Here is a 10517-nt window from a genome sequence, read left to right as displayed (position 1 = left end):
GGGGGGGGGGGGGGGGGGGGACATTGGGATAAACAGGCCACATATTTTAAATTTAAATGGAACCTCTTATTTGAGAAAAAATAAATAAAAATTTTGCAGGTTAGGTACATTAGCAAAAGTTTTCTATCTGTAATGTTGCTGTGTGTCATTATCAAGCCCGAGCATTTGCAGTGTAGCAGTTCTTTTTGCATATTTTCCCTATTTGCACGTGGGATTTTCTTCCATTTCTGTTTTTGGAGCACATTGCCCTAAATATTTGAGCTTTCTCTCATTTGTGTTTTGTCCTTAGTGGGAACCATGTTATTGGAAAAAGAAAAGTCAGAGGTTTTTTGTCACATGCCAAGGCCATAATTTACTACAGACTCACCGAGTGTAGAAAATCAAGCAGGTCACATCTTTGACAGTATTTTGTGCCTCTGTTCCTACAGCTCATGTTCAGTGCACTGCAGGCTGTGGCGTTCATGCAAGCTTGTTCAGTTTTAATGCCAAGTACCCAGAAACTCGTGTACCTCTTGTAGGATCATTTTGTGGTTTGCAGTCTTGAGGGCTCACTTGAAAAGGGAGAAGGCTATTTTATGTGTGAGTAGGCTATTGTGATTAAATGACGGTCCAGAGAAAAATATCTGGACAGCTGTTGACCAGATTACCATGGAATTTAATATAATCTTGCCTTTTTTCAAGCGTTAGTCAAAATTATCCCTTAGTCTACAGCAACTCTAACAGCTAAATATATATTTTTAAAAAAAATCTGAATTCATGGTCTCCAGGGTGACCCTGAACTTTCCTTTAATGATAGCATCAGGTAAAATTGCACAGGATTCATTCCTAACCCCAAGAACTGACCTCTGAATGCCTGCCCCCCCCCCAACTCAATGACTCCTGCAGACAAACCAAAAATGTTATCTCCTCTAACAATAATTCAATTATAGATGTGTCCGGCTGTGTCAGTTCTGCTCCTCCTGCTCAAGGACATTGTATTTCTCTTGGGAGAGGCTTCGAGCCATCCTCTTCGTCACAACTGTCAGAGCTCCACGCTGGAGAACCAAGTGCTGCAAGCAGAAGACCTGAACAACACCAGTGTCCAGCAAACACAGTAACATAGTCAGGCTTATGTCACATACACACCACATTCCCAGGTTCATCAGTCACACTGCTCTACTGTAGCCATGAAATCACCAGATCAACCACTATTACACACACACACACAGACATACATACACACACATATATATCCCCCCTTTATATCTGCTAACAGGGTGCACTGAATTCTCACTCTCATTTAATTAGGCTGTAAATGAACATGTGATGACCTGTATTGCATGCAATTTAAACTTTATTAGCACATCTCATTATTTGCCTCAATGTGTTGTTGACATTTCGCTTAAAACTACAGATGTCAACATCATGGTGATGCTAGAAGAAAACACATGGTATCACCAAGTCAGTAGGACTACAATCTTCTGGAGACCATGACTGTTTCAATAAAATTTCATGGCTATTCATCCCATACTGATTGAGATATTTCAGTGTGTAACTGCACAAGGGAGTAAATGCAAAATGTCTGACTGGGAACCAGAATCAGGAGTCAGCTGGGCCGCCGTCAGCCAGGGCGGTTGGCGAAAGGCTCCTGGTCACCAGAGAGCAGAGGTTCTTGATAGTGGGGTAGTTGGGGCTCGTGCTGGAAGCTGAAGTTCTGGGTCTGAGGCTGCTTGGGGAACCGGTGTCTCGGTGAAATGCATTTCTTCCCAGGGGCTCCCTCCCCTAGATACCTCTGAGAAGGCCCGCCGGGTTCCCAAAAAGGAGACGGCTCAGGGGCCTCCAGAGCCGAATCAGACAGAGGGTCAGCCAGTGTGCAAAGGGGCCTGATGAGCGACGGGGTGCTGGCTGACCGTGAGGCAACCTCAAAAAAAGCCATGAAACTGGCATATGCTGCTGGGTCCGTTCTTTGGTCGGTTCATTGCAACGGCACAAGGGAATAAATGCAAAATGTTTTAATAACAAAAAAAAAATTACAAAACACTGGTGAAGCACAGGGAAACACAGGAGATAACAACAGCAGACACCGGGGACCATTACAGCAGAAGAACCGACACAGACAAAGGGGAGCACAGAGACTAGATAGACACGAGGGAGGCGAGGGTGATTGAACAAAGGTGAAACACATCAGGGCGGGGCAGACACTCACCACACAGGGAAACGAGACAAAGACAGTACAAACATCAAGAGACACACAAAGTGACTACAAAATTAAACATAAACATAAATTGTCCGTCATGGTAAACCATGACACCTGCAGCACCGGTTGTGAGTCAGGGACGGAGGAAATGCTACAAACCAACAAATGTGAGTTCTGTTTGGTTATTTCCAAAGGAAAAGTCATAAGTCGCCTCACATCAAACAGACATTTGCATGTTTTCATGCACGTGACGAAATTAGAGGTTACATTGTATTTTGGTACGAACATTCAGTTGTCTATACCCGAGAAAACAGTACGTGTAGAAGAAGAGAAAAAAAAGAAAAAGTGTGTATATGATCTCTTTCAATGCTGTGTATAAGATGATCTTTTTTCAAAATATTTTGCGCAGCAACAAATTTCCTGTTTCAGTTGGAGTCAGGTGAGGCTGTCCCAAAGCTTGCCGATGTATTCATACCATTCCCCCTAATATGAGACCCTCCACAGCCGGAAGTGTGACTCCACAGAGTTACACTCCATCACAGAGTGGGAGGGTGGGAGGGTCACGCTGAGTTAAGCACGTGCATGGGGAATATAAAAAGCCATTAGCAATGGAGCTTCTATTAAACCATTCACCATGGTAACCGTAAAAAAAAAATATATTCAGCGTCATCGACTAGACCGCTTTATTCATCAGACTTTCATTTCCTTAATGGATTGCAGAGCTGGATACTGTTTGTTGGATTAAATGTTTAAATATATTTATTCAGCTGTGACCTGAGGGGGACAAAGTTCTGCTGCAACAGAAGATGAAGATATAGATGAAACTGATCAGACAGATGTTTATTTATAGATCTATGATTGTAACTTCAGATTCTGACCAAGCAGCAACTTCTGAGGCTAAAAAAGGAAGCCAACACAGAAGTACCTCAAACCTGGTTTCCACAAACTGGTCTGTACCGAAGTCTCCACATATGCCCCACCTCTTTGCCCATTTAGATTTGCCTGAGTCAGGCACTGCCAAGATGGCGACAGCAGAGTAGCCCACTATAAACTTCAAAACCGCTCTTTACAAACCTATGGGTGAGGCTCTATCTTAATTTACACTTTCTGCTTCTGACCTGGTAACAGCCTCATGGTTTTGGTGATTTTCAGTTGAAAAAGCATCAAGGTTAAGGCTCACTGAAGTTTCAGACATCTATTTTACATTTAAAGGTCTTTCTTTGCAGCATCCAGTGACTATAAACTCAGACTATCTGTAGCCTATATACAAAAACTCACTTAAAATACATTTAATTAGTTTTTGAATGCGTACGTCTTTTCAGCTGCACCGCTGTCGTCCTCACTCAGGAATATAACATCATCTACAATATGATATGGCATCTATGATGGGAATGTTTCATCGCTGCAACCAATCAGAACATGAGAAATGATTCTTCATAGATCAGCGGCTGTGTCTAAAGCTTCACACAGATTTGATTGATGATAAAAGAGGTAACATTAGTAAAGGCAGGTCTTGGGTAAGAATCTGGATTTTAATCTTGTCCCAATGTGAACTTCTTTAATAGAATCTGATCTGCACTTTCATATAGACAGTATGAATGAGCAAATGAAGCTCTGGGTCAAACAGCTTCTTCATGCTCAGCAGGATGGGAGGAGACAGATAACCTGTGAGCAGGTTACCTTCACAGAGTAAGTTACCGTGGTAACTGACTCAGAGTTATAGTGATCTAAGTTTCTGGAGCTGAAAACAAAGAGTTTCCCTCATCTCAGATTTAAGAAACTCAGAGTATTCACTAAACCCACTTTCTGGAACCCCCCCGTCCCGGGAATGAAGTGCTTAAAAGCTGCGGTGCCAGCAGGAGAAGGAAGAGGCTTCTTGCATGGGGCCTGCTCCCCTTGCTGCCTCTCTGTCTGCATTTTTGTGTTGCTGTTGTGTTCTGGATGTGGGGTCTTTTGTAGTCATGATTTAGTGTCCTGGTTGTTTTGTATATTTATGTTAATAAACTCTGTGGAACTGTTTTTATTGTTCCCATATGGCCGCCTGGGCATAACAACTGGTCGTGTCATGTTGTCACAACCTGGCTCAAGGTTGGACAAAGGGGGGGAAGACCACACATGAGTTATATCTAAAAATAAACTTATTTTACATAACTGAAAAGGAAATTAATCTAAGGACAAAGAAAATACAAAAAACCCTAACCCTCCCTCTATCTTCTCCTTATTCCATTTTCCAACTGTTGTTTACCATTTCTCTAACACTACTGAGCATCTCCTGGTAACCACAGCAACTCTGTGTTTAACATCACAATGCTATGAGCTGTGGGTAATTCAGTCAGGCAAAGTCTGCAGAAATGTGGGTTTACAGAAGGTGTGTGTATAGGCTCAAAATATGTGCGAGAAAGCCCTCATGCCCCTGATGGCTTTACAGTGGGACAGTCCTAAGCCCTCATGAACTCACCGGAAGCATGTCTCACAGTCTGTGAGGGTGGACACTGGGATTGGCCCACTGACCAGCTGACTGCCACCAGTTTATATAGTGCCTCCAGACCAGATGAGCAAAATCTTCCTGACGACTGAACTCCACCCATCAGGCTCCTGCAGCGAGAGGCCTGCTCAGAGAGAGTCATCACAAGTCCCCAAAATACTAGTGAAGCTTTAAATCATAGTCATATTTAAATAATTTTTAAAATGCAATTTTAATTTCATCTTAACGCATTTCCATGCCTCTGTAAAGGACTTTCAATTCCCTTGTGTCTGAATGGTGTCGTATAAAACAACTTACTTGATGCACATTGGACCGAGAGGGAGTTGATATGTTATAACGTTCTCAGATTCACTGACAGGACGCCATTTGGTATGAACCTCAGACGAGGAACCAGAAGGCCTCCACACTTCTGCAGTGTTGTCCTGAAAGGAGACGGCCATGGTTTGAAACATGCCTTTTCTTACAGAATGACAGGACAACGTGTTACAGATAAAAAACTTTAATTGTCGGGTCATCGTTGTCCCAGAAAAATAACTTCAAGGCACGCCAACATATTTTTTGACCCTGTGTGTGACGTCACACCTAAATCAAGCAGTGTATTTGTTGACCCTTCCTCTTCTCTCTCATTTAGCCGTACAAGACGCGCATCTTCTCCTCACTGAATCAACATGCCACTTACAATAGTCCTTCATCTGTCAGATGTATTAACTGTTAACACGGCCATCTTTCCAACGAGGTCAACATGAGTGAAAGCAAATTACACTGAGGTCAGATCAATTCAACATCCTATTTCCAGCAACTACAACTGGCTTTTTACAGACAGCTCAGTACAGCAACACAGGTCTGACATTATTGAATTGAAATCGTGTGGGAGGGTATGACCTGTGACAATTCATTCTTCCAGTTTTCATATTCATGTTTGAAAGCATTTTAGATAAAAATTTGGATAAAAATTTGGATAATAATTAAGAACCTTGGCCCAGTTGTAATATATGAAATAAACTTAGCTATATCGCTTTTTATTTTAGAATTAGCCAACAGTGTGCTGCCAAATACATTAAGTGATTTAAAATGGTTTCAATCAAAGCATACATGCAACTTACAACTATAAGATTGTGAGAAAATCAATCAGATTCCGAATTAATAAGGTGTATCATTTGCTTTCTTGTCAGATTTCAAGCCAGCCAGTCAGTCTGTGTAAAATAACTGGTTTGCTACACCCAATCACAGCCAACAGAAAAACAAGTTAGGGTGAGGTGATGCAAATAAGGTTGATTAAAGTTGTTTACTTCAGCACTCCTGGTGATATAATTCAGTTCCAATCAGTATGTCCTGCTGAAATTGAAAGTCATTTTGCTCCAGCTGTCATCAGGTACAGAAACTACTTATCCAGACTGTCTTGAAACACATTAGTCATGTCTGTTTTTTCCAAAGTTAAAGAAAAACCAGTCTCTCTTTCTGCCATCAGTTCTGTACTGTGACTGACGCCTGATACTGAGCATCCCGTCATGGCTGCTGACGCCCTCTTACCACCAACTGGTGTGATGCATGAGTGTGAGGTGACTATAATAACAGTAAGTGCAGCATAATGATGCATAGGAGCTGTAAAAGGGCAAAATACGGCAGCAGCATCTTACAGCTGTAGCTAGCTGTAATAGTTCATAATGCTAATTGCTTTGAAATGGCTGTCATTCTTTCAGCTTTTTATCTCAATGCTGAAAAACATCAGGCTGTAAAAAGTACATTTTGTATTTATATGAACATTACTCTGGTTGAAATGCTTGTTTGTAGCTCTCAGCAGAAACCTAAACATAAAATATTGTTTTGTTTATTCTTTATCTCAAGAAATAGTATGTCTTGGCAAGTTGCTCAGGGAGTACAAGTCTGCCTGCTCTCTGCAGTCCCTCTTCCCCTTCTTGTCATCATCTCCATCGTCTGACTCTTGGCTCCACTCGAGCCCAGTCATGACTGTGTGATTCAAACCGTGCAGTTCCATCAGCCCAGACAGAAACATTTCAGGTCCCAAGGGATCAGGAGCTGAAGAGAATCTTGCAAGCTGCTGACAAAGGCAGGCGACCTGCTCCTGAGGAGAAGTGCCAGATGGTACGAATCCTCACAGAAGCGATGAAAAATCACAATACACGTTACACTAACTAATGACTAACCATGTCTGCCAGAACATACTTGGACAGCACCCCAGAGGTTTTGTTAATATATTAGGTGCCAAAGTCAGTGCTGGAGGTTTGAACTGCACTTCTCAGTCATTAAAGTGGATGAACTGAAAACATCACAGTGTTTAGTCACAGATGTAGCATGAAACTTTGTGCATATGACATGACTCAGTTGATTCCCTTACCCCTGGTCTACATGTACAAATTACATTGCCTTTTCCTTCTTAATCAGTTATTTAGACTTTTCAGGGCTTTGTTGAGAGATGATGGGGAATGAGATGCTTTTAGATGTTCTATTACAGAAAAGGTTTGAAACCCATGACCAAAACAGTCATGCATTCTGTCACTGTGTTAGTTATGGATGGAATTATAGCAAAAATAATTTTTCCCTTTTTTGCTGAGGATGAACAGAATCCCCCTCTAGGACCCCACTTTGAGAACCAGTGATCTAAACCACTTTATTTGCAGGTCAAACTGAAAGCAAGCCAACCTGAAATGTATGATTGCATGTGTAAGCTGTGATGGATGTTTGCAGCCAACAGTTTGGATGATATTCGAATTTTGCCGTTTATCACCTTTATTTTCACTTATAAGCAAATCATTTTGGGAACGACAGAGACTGACACAGGAGAAGAGAGAGGGAGAGGAAGGAGAGACAAAGACAAGAGGTGTTATGATTTGCCCTGAGGGCCACTTTGACTCTTTGTGTTTGGACATTAGTTTCATTTCCTGTTTTATTTTGAAGATGACTTCCTTGTGTATCTAATGTTAATCTTATTTCCTGTCTTTGTCCTGTTTCCCTCCTTGTTGATTGTCTGCCCCGCCCTCATGTGTTACACCTGTGTTCAATCACCCTTGCCTCCATTGTGTATTTAAGTCTCTCCTCGTCTTTGTCAGTTGGTCTGTTTCTGTTTCGCCATGTTTCCCGAGTGTGTCCTTGAGCTTCCGTTTTGTGTTACTGGTTTCTAGATTATTTCTTAGTTCCATTTTGCCAGTTTTGTGAGGTGGTTTTCTTTATTAAAACCCTTTTTTCCCCGTTTACACCCATTTTGTTTGTCTGCGTTTTGAGTCCTTAGTTTCTCATACCTGACAAGAGGGATGAGCATTGAAGAGGGGAGAAAAACAGATTGCAGAGAAAGAAGATGACAGAAAGGTGGGGGGAAATGAAAATAGAGAGAAAAGATCAGATAAAACTGAACACCTGCACCCCAGTTTCCACCTTTCATAATATACTGTTTATTTCACATAATATTTCTGAATGTAAAGAAATGAGAACAGTGTGACAGTAGGCTGATAGGAAGCAGCCTACTGTCAAAACTAAGGGAATCAAACTAAGCATGGTGGCTCTGTCAAGCTGTGGATTTCTTTATACTCAATCAACTCATCCAAACTCATCAGTTAGTCCTCATCCCCAAAATCTAAATCCCCAAAACGCCCCCTAAATCATAAATCTAACCCCTGTTGCTTCTCCAAGTATATTTTCCTTTAGTAAAATTAGCATCCAAAGGGTTTATAACAAAATAACTACACACACACTTTTACATTTTCCTTTTTCATATGAAAAGCAGAACGAATGCTGCACTATAAGAATAGAACCAACCAGCTCTACTTGCAAATACAAGAACAATGCTCAGACTTTCATCATCAAAGGAGCTGAGAAAGAGCACGGAGGTCCTATCTGATCAGCGTGCGGCAACCCCACATTAGCGCCTCTGCGGAGGACTTCACAGTTACTACAACATCAGTGCAGAGCAACGGATTACAGCTTCCCACAAGCACCCTTTATGCACTACCAGGATAGAAGTTTGGCATCGAGCAAGGTGGAAGTGGAGAGCACAAGAAGCTGCTGAATATCAGCTGAGGCATAGGACTGTTGAGTCAAAGCTGGTTTCACTGTCTACGATGAGACCTGGGGTGAGGATATTAGTTGGCAACTAGATCAGAAGGAGGTGAGGGCAACACACCACTCAGATGATAAGGTTCAGTAAGTGTGTATTTATGTGATATGGTTGGCTGCAATTCATTCGACCCAGGACAATTTTCTGTTACGGGAGTAAATTAAGCTTAACCATAATTATGTAGCAGCAAGGAGAGTGGACAAGGTGGGAAAGTGCAGTGGAACGTGCTGCTCATTAAATTCACTCAGTCGGTGCATGTGAGACATGCCACACACTCACACTTTCAACCTCCATGTTTGAAGCAAGAGTTTGGTACAAACACACCTTCTCTGCTGCAGCTGAAGAGTCTGTGAACAGCCTGTAGGTCCTGGAGGAAGGCTGCTATCACTGGCACATAACAGCTGACATTGCAGTGGAGCCTCGGTATGCTCGAAATAAACTAGTTTGCAGTAAGTGTTGTCCAACCAAGTCAGAAGTAAGAGTTATTTATAGTTACTCTGAACAGCCGCACTTGAAAGCAGGCAAAAAGACACTCGTCATAGAGAGGCGATTATAGTTTAAACATGGAGCTTAAACTTTCACACAATGTCTCCTAGAGGGCATTTTGTCCACATACATAAAAAAAAATGGTTGTGTAAAGAATGAAAAACGATCCTGAGAGAAAATTCCAAACCCATCTTTACTTTCTCCCCTAGTTCTGACACTGGAAAGATGTGGGGCAAGGAGGTTTCAGACGCTACTCAACCATCTGACAAACACTCTGACTGGAGCACACTGACACCTTTAGCCATCAAATACTTCCACCGAGGGAGAAGGAGAGTCATGTGGTCCAGAGCCTCCAGATGGACCAGCAGGGGTTCAAAGTGTTCAAAGTGTTCTCCTCCGTTTTTTCTGTTGTTACTCAGATGTTTGTCTTCGTGTACTCTGAAATAAAAACACAGAAGTAATTAATAATAAAGAGAAAAAAGGAATCATGGAACCTTAAATCCTGAATTGAATTTTTGATCGGCTGAACTCACTCGTGGCGTCTTTCTTTCTCCATTTTGTTCAGAAAGTTTGTCCCAACACTGTTGCAGAAGTTCCTGCAAATATTTGCTTTGCCTTCACCTCCTGTCCATTTCATCCCAAAACCAGCTCCATGGGGTTTAAGTCTGGAGTCTGTGCTGCTCTTCCATCATGTGAGGCCACCATCTGCCTTTGTTCCTCCAAAGTTTTGGCTCATTAACTTGCTGTAGGATGAAACCCTGACCAACCAGTCTGTCTTCCTTTGTTACTTGCCTTTTGCAACAACATACAGCACTGCTGCCTGCGGTACAGTATTGTCCTACTAATACATCAGAGGGTGCGGTAACAGTAATAGTAATAGTTTGTTGCAACACTGCCTTTGCACAGACAGAGAGTTTGCACATGATCAAAGGTTGTGGCACCTGTAGGAATTGTTTGCGTTAACTTAATTTACTTCCACTGCTGCAGGACAGCTGTAAGTGAATCAATTTCTTAATCCATGAAAAAGCATGAAAACCCTGTTTTCTATGAAATGTACATGTTCTTATAGTTTTTGGTGACCTGAACTTTTTTTTTACCACTTATCTTTATAGCATTTACAGTTATACACTGGACTGAACTGCTTAAATTTAATTTTATGATGGAGTTATAATTGCTGCCAAGATCCTTTTGACCTTATTCACTACATCAGCAGTTCCTGTCCTGTTCTCTCTTAAATACTGACTGAGAGTTTTTTTTTTTCTTTTTTTGGCACTTCCCACGACTGAAGTGAGCCTCTCCCA

General features: G+C 41.8%; 2 long non-coding RNA genes across 3 annotated transcripts; one reads left to right on the top strand and one right to left on the bottom strand.

Moving 5' to 3' along the window:
• Nucleotides 1-1308: 1308 nt before the first annotated feature.
• On the bottom strand, nucleotides 1309-10133 carry LOC147817144 (uncharacterized). 2 transcript variants are annotated; one of them, XR_015436610.1, is made up of 5 exons: nucleotides 9750-10133; nucleotides 9055-9654; nucleotides 4959-5083; nucleotides 4635-4785; nucleotides 1309-1943 (listed from the first exon to the last, which is right to left on the bottom strand). It is a non-coding gene; the product is annotated as an uncharacterized LOC147817144 (long non-coding RNA). The 2 variants fall into 2 exon arrangements; XR_015436609.1 differs by having other exon boundaries at nucleotides 1309-4785; nucleotides 9750-10129.
• On the top strand, nucleotides 8510-9525 carry LOC147817145 (uncharacterized). The gene is made up of 2 exons (XR_015436611.1): nucleotides 8510-8781; nucleotides 9426-9525. It is a non-coding gene; the product is annotated as an uncharacterized LOC147817145 (long non-coding RNA).
• Nucleotides 10134-10517: the final 384 nt, after the last annotated feature.

The sequence above is a fragment of the Seriola lalandi genome, unplaced genomic scaffold, assembly GCF_002814215.2.
Source record: "Seriola lalandi dorsalis isolate HSWRI2012SDOR001 ecotype SW California unplaced genomic scaffold, Sedor1 jcf7180002054883, whole genome shotgun sequence".
Classification (NCBI taxonomy): Eukaryota; Metazoa; Chordata; class Actinopteri; order Carangiformes; family Carangidae; genus Seriola; species Seriola lalandi.
The sequence above is the reverse complement of the archived record's forward strand: the minus strand, read 5'-3'. Positions and strand labels throughout refer to the sequence as shown.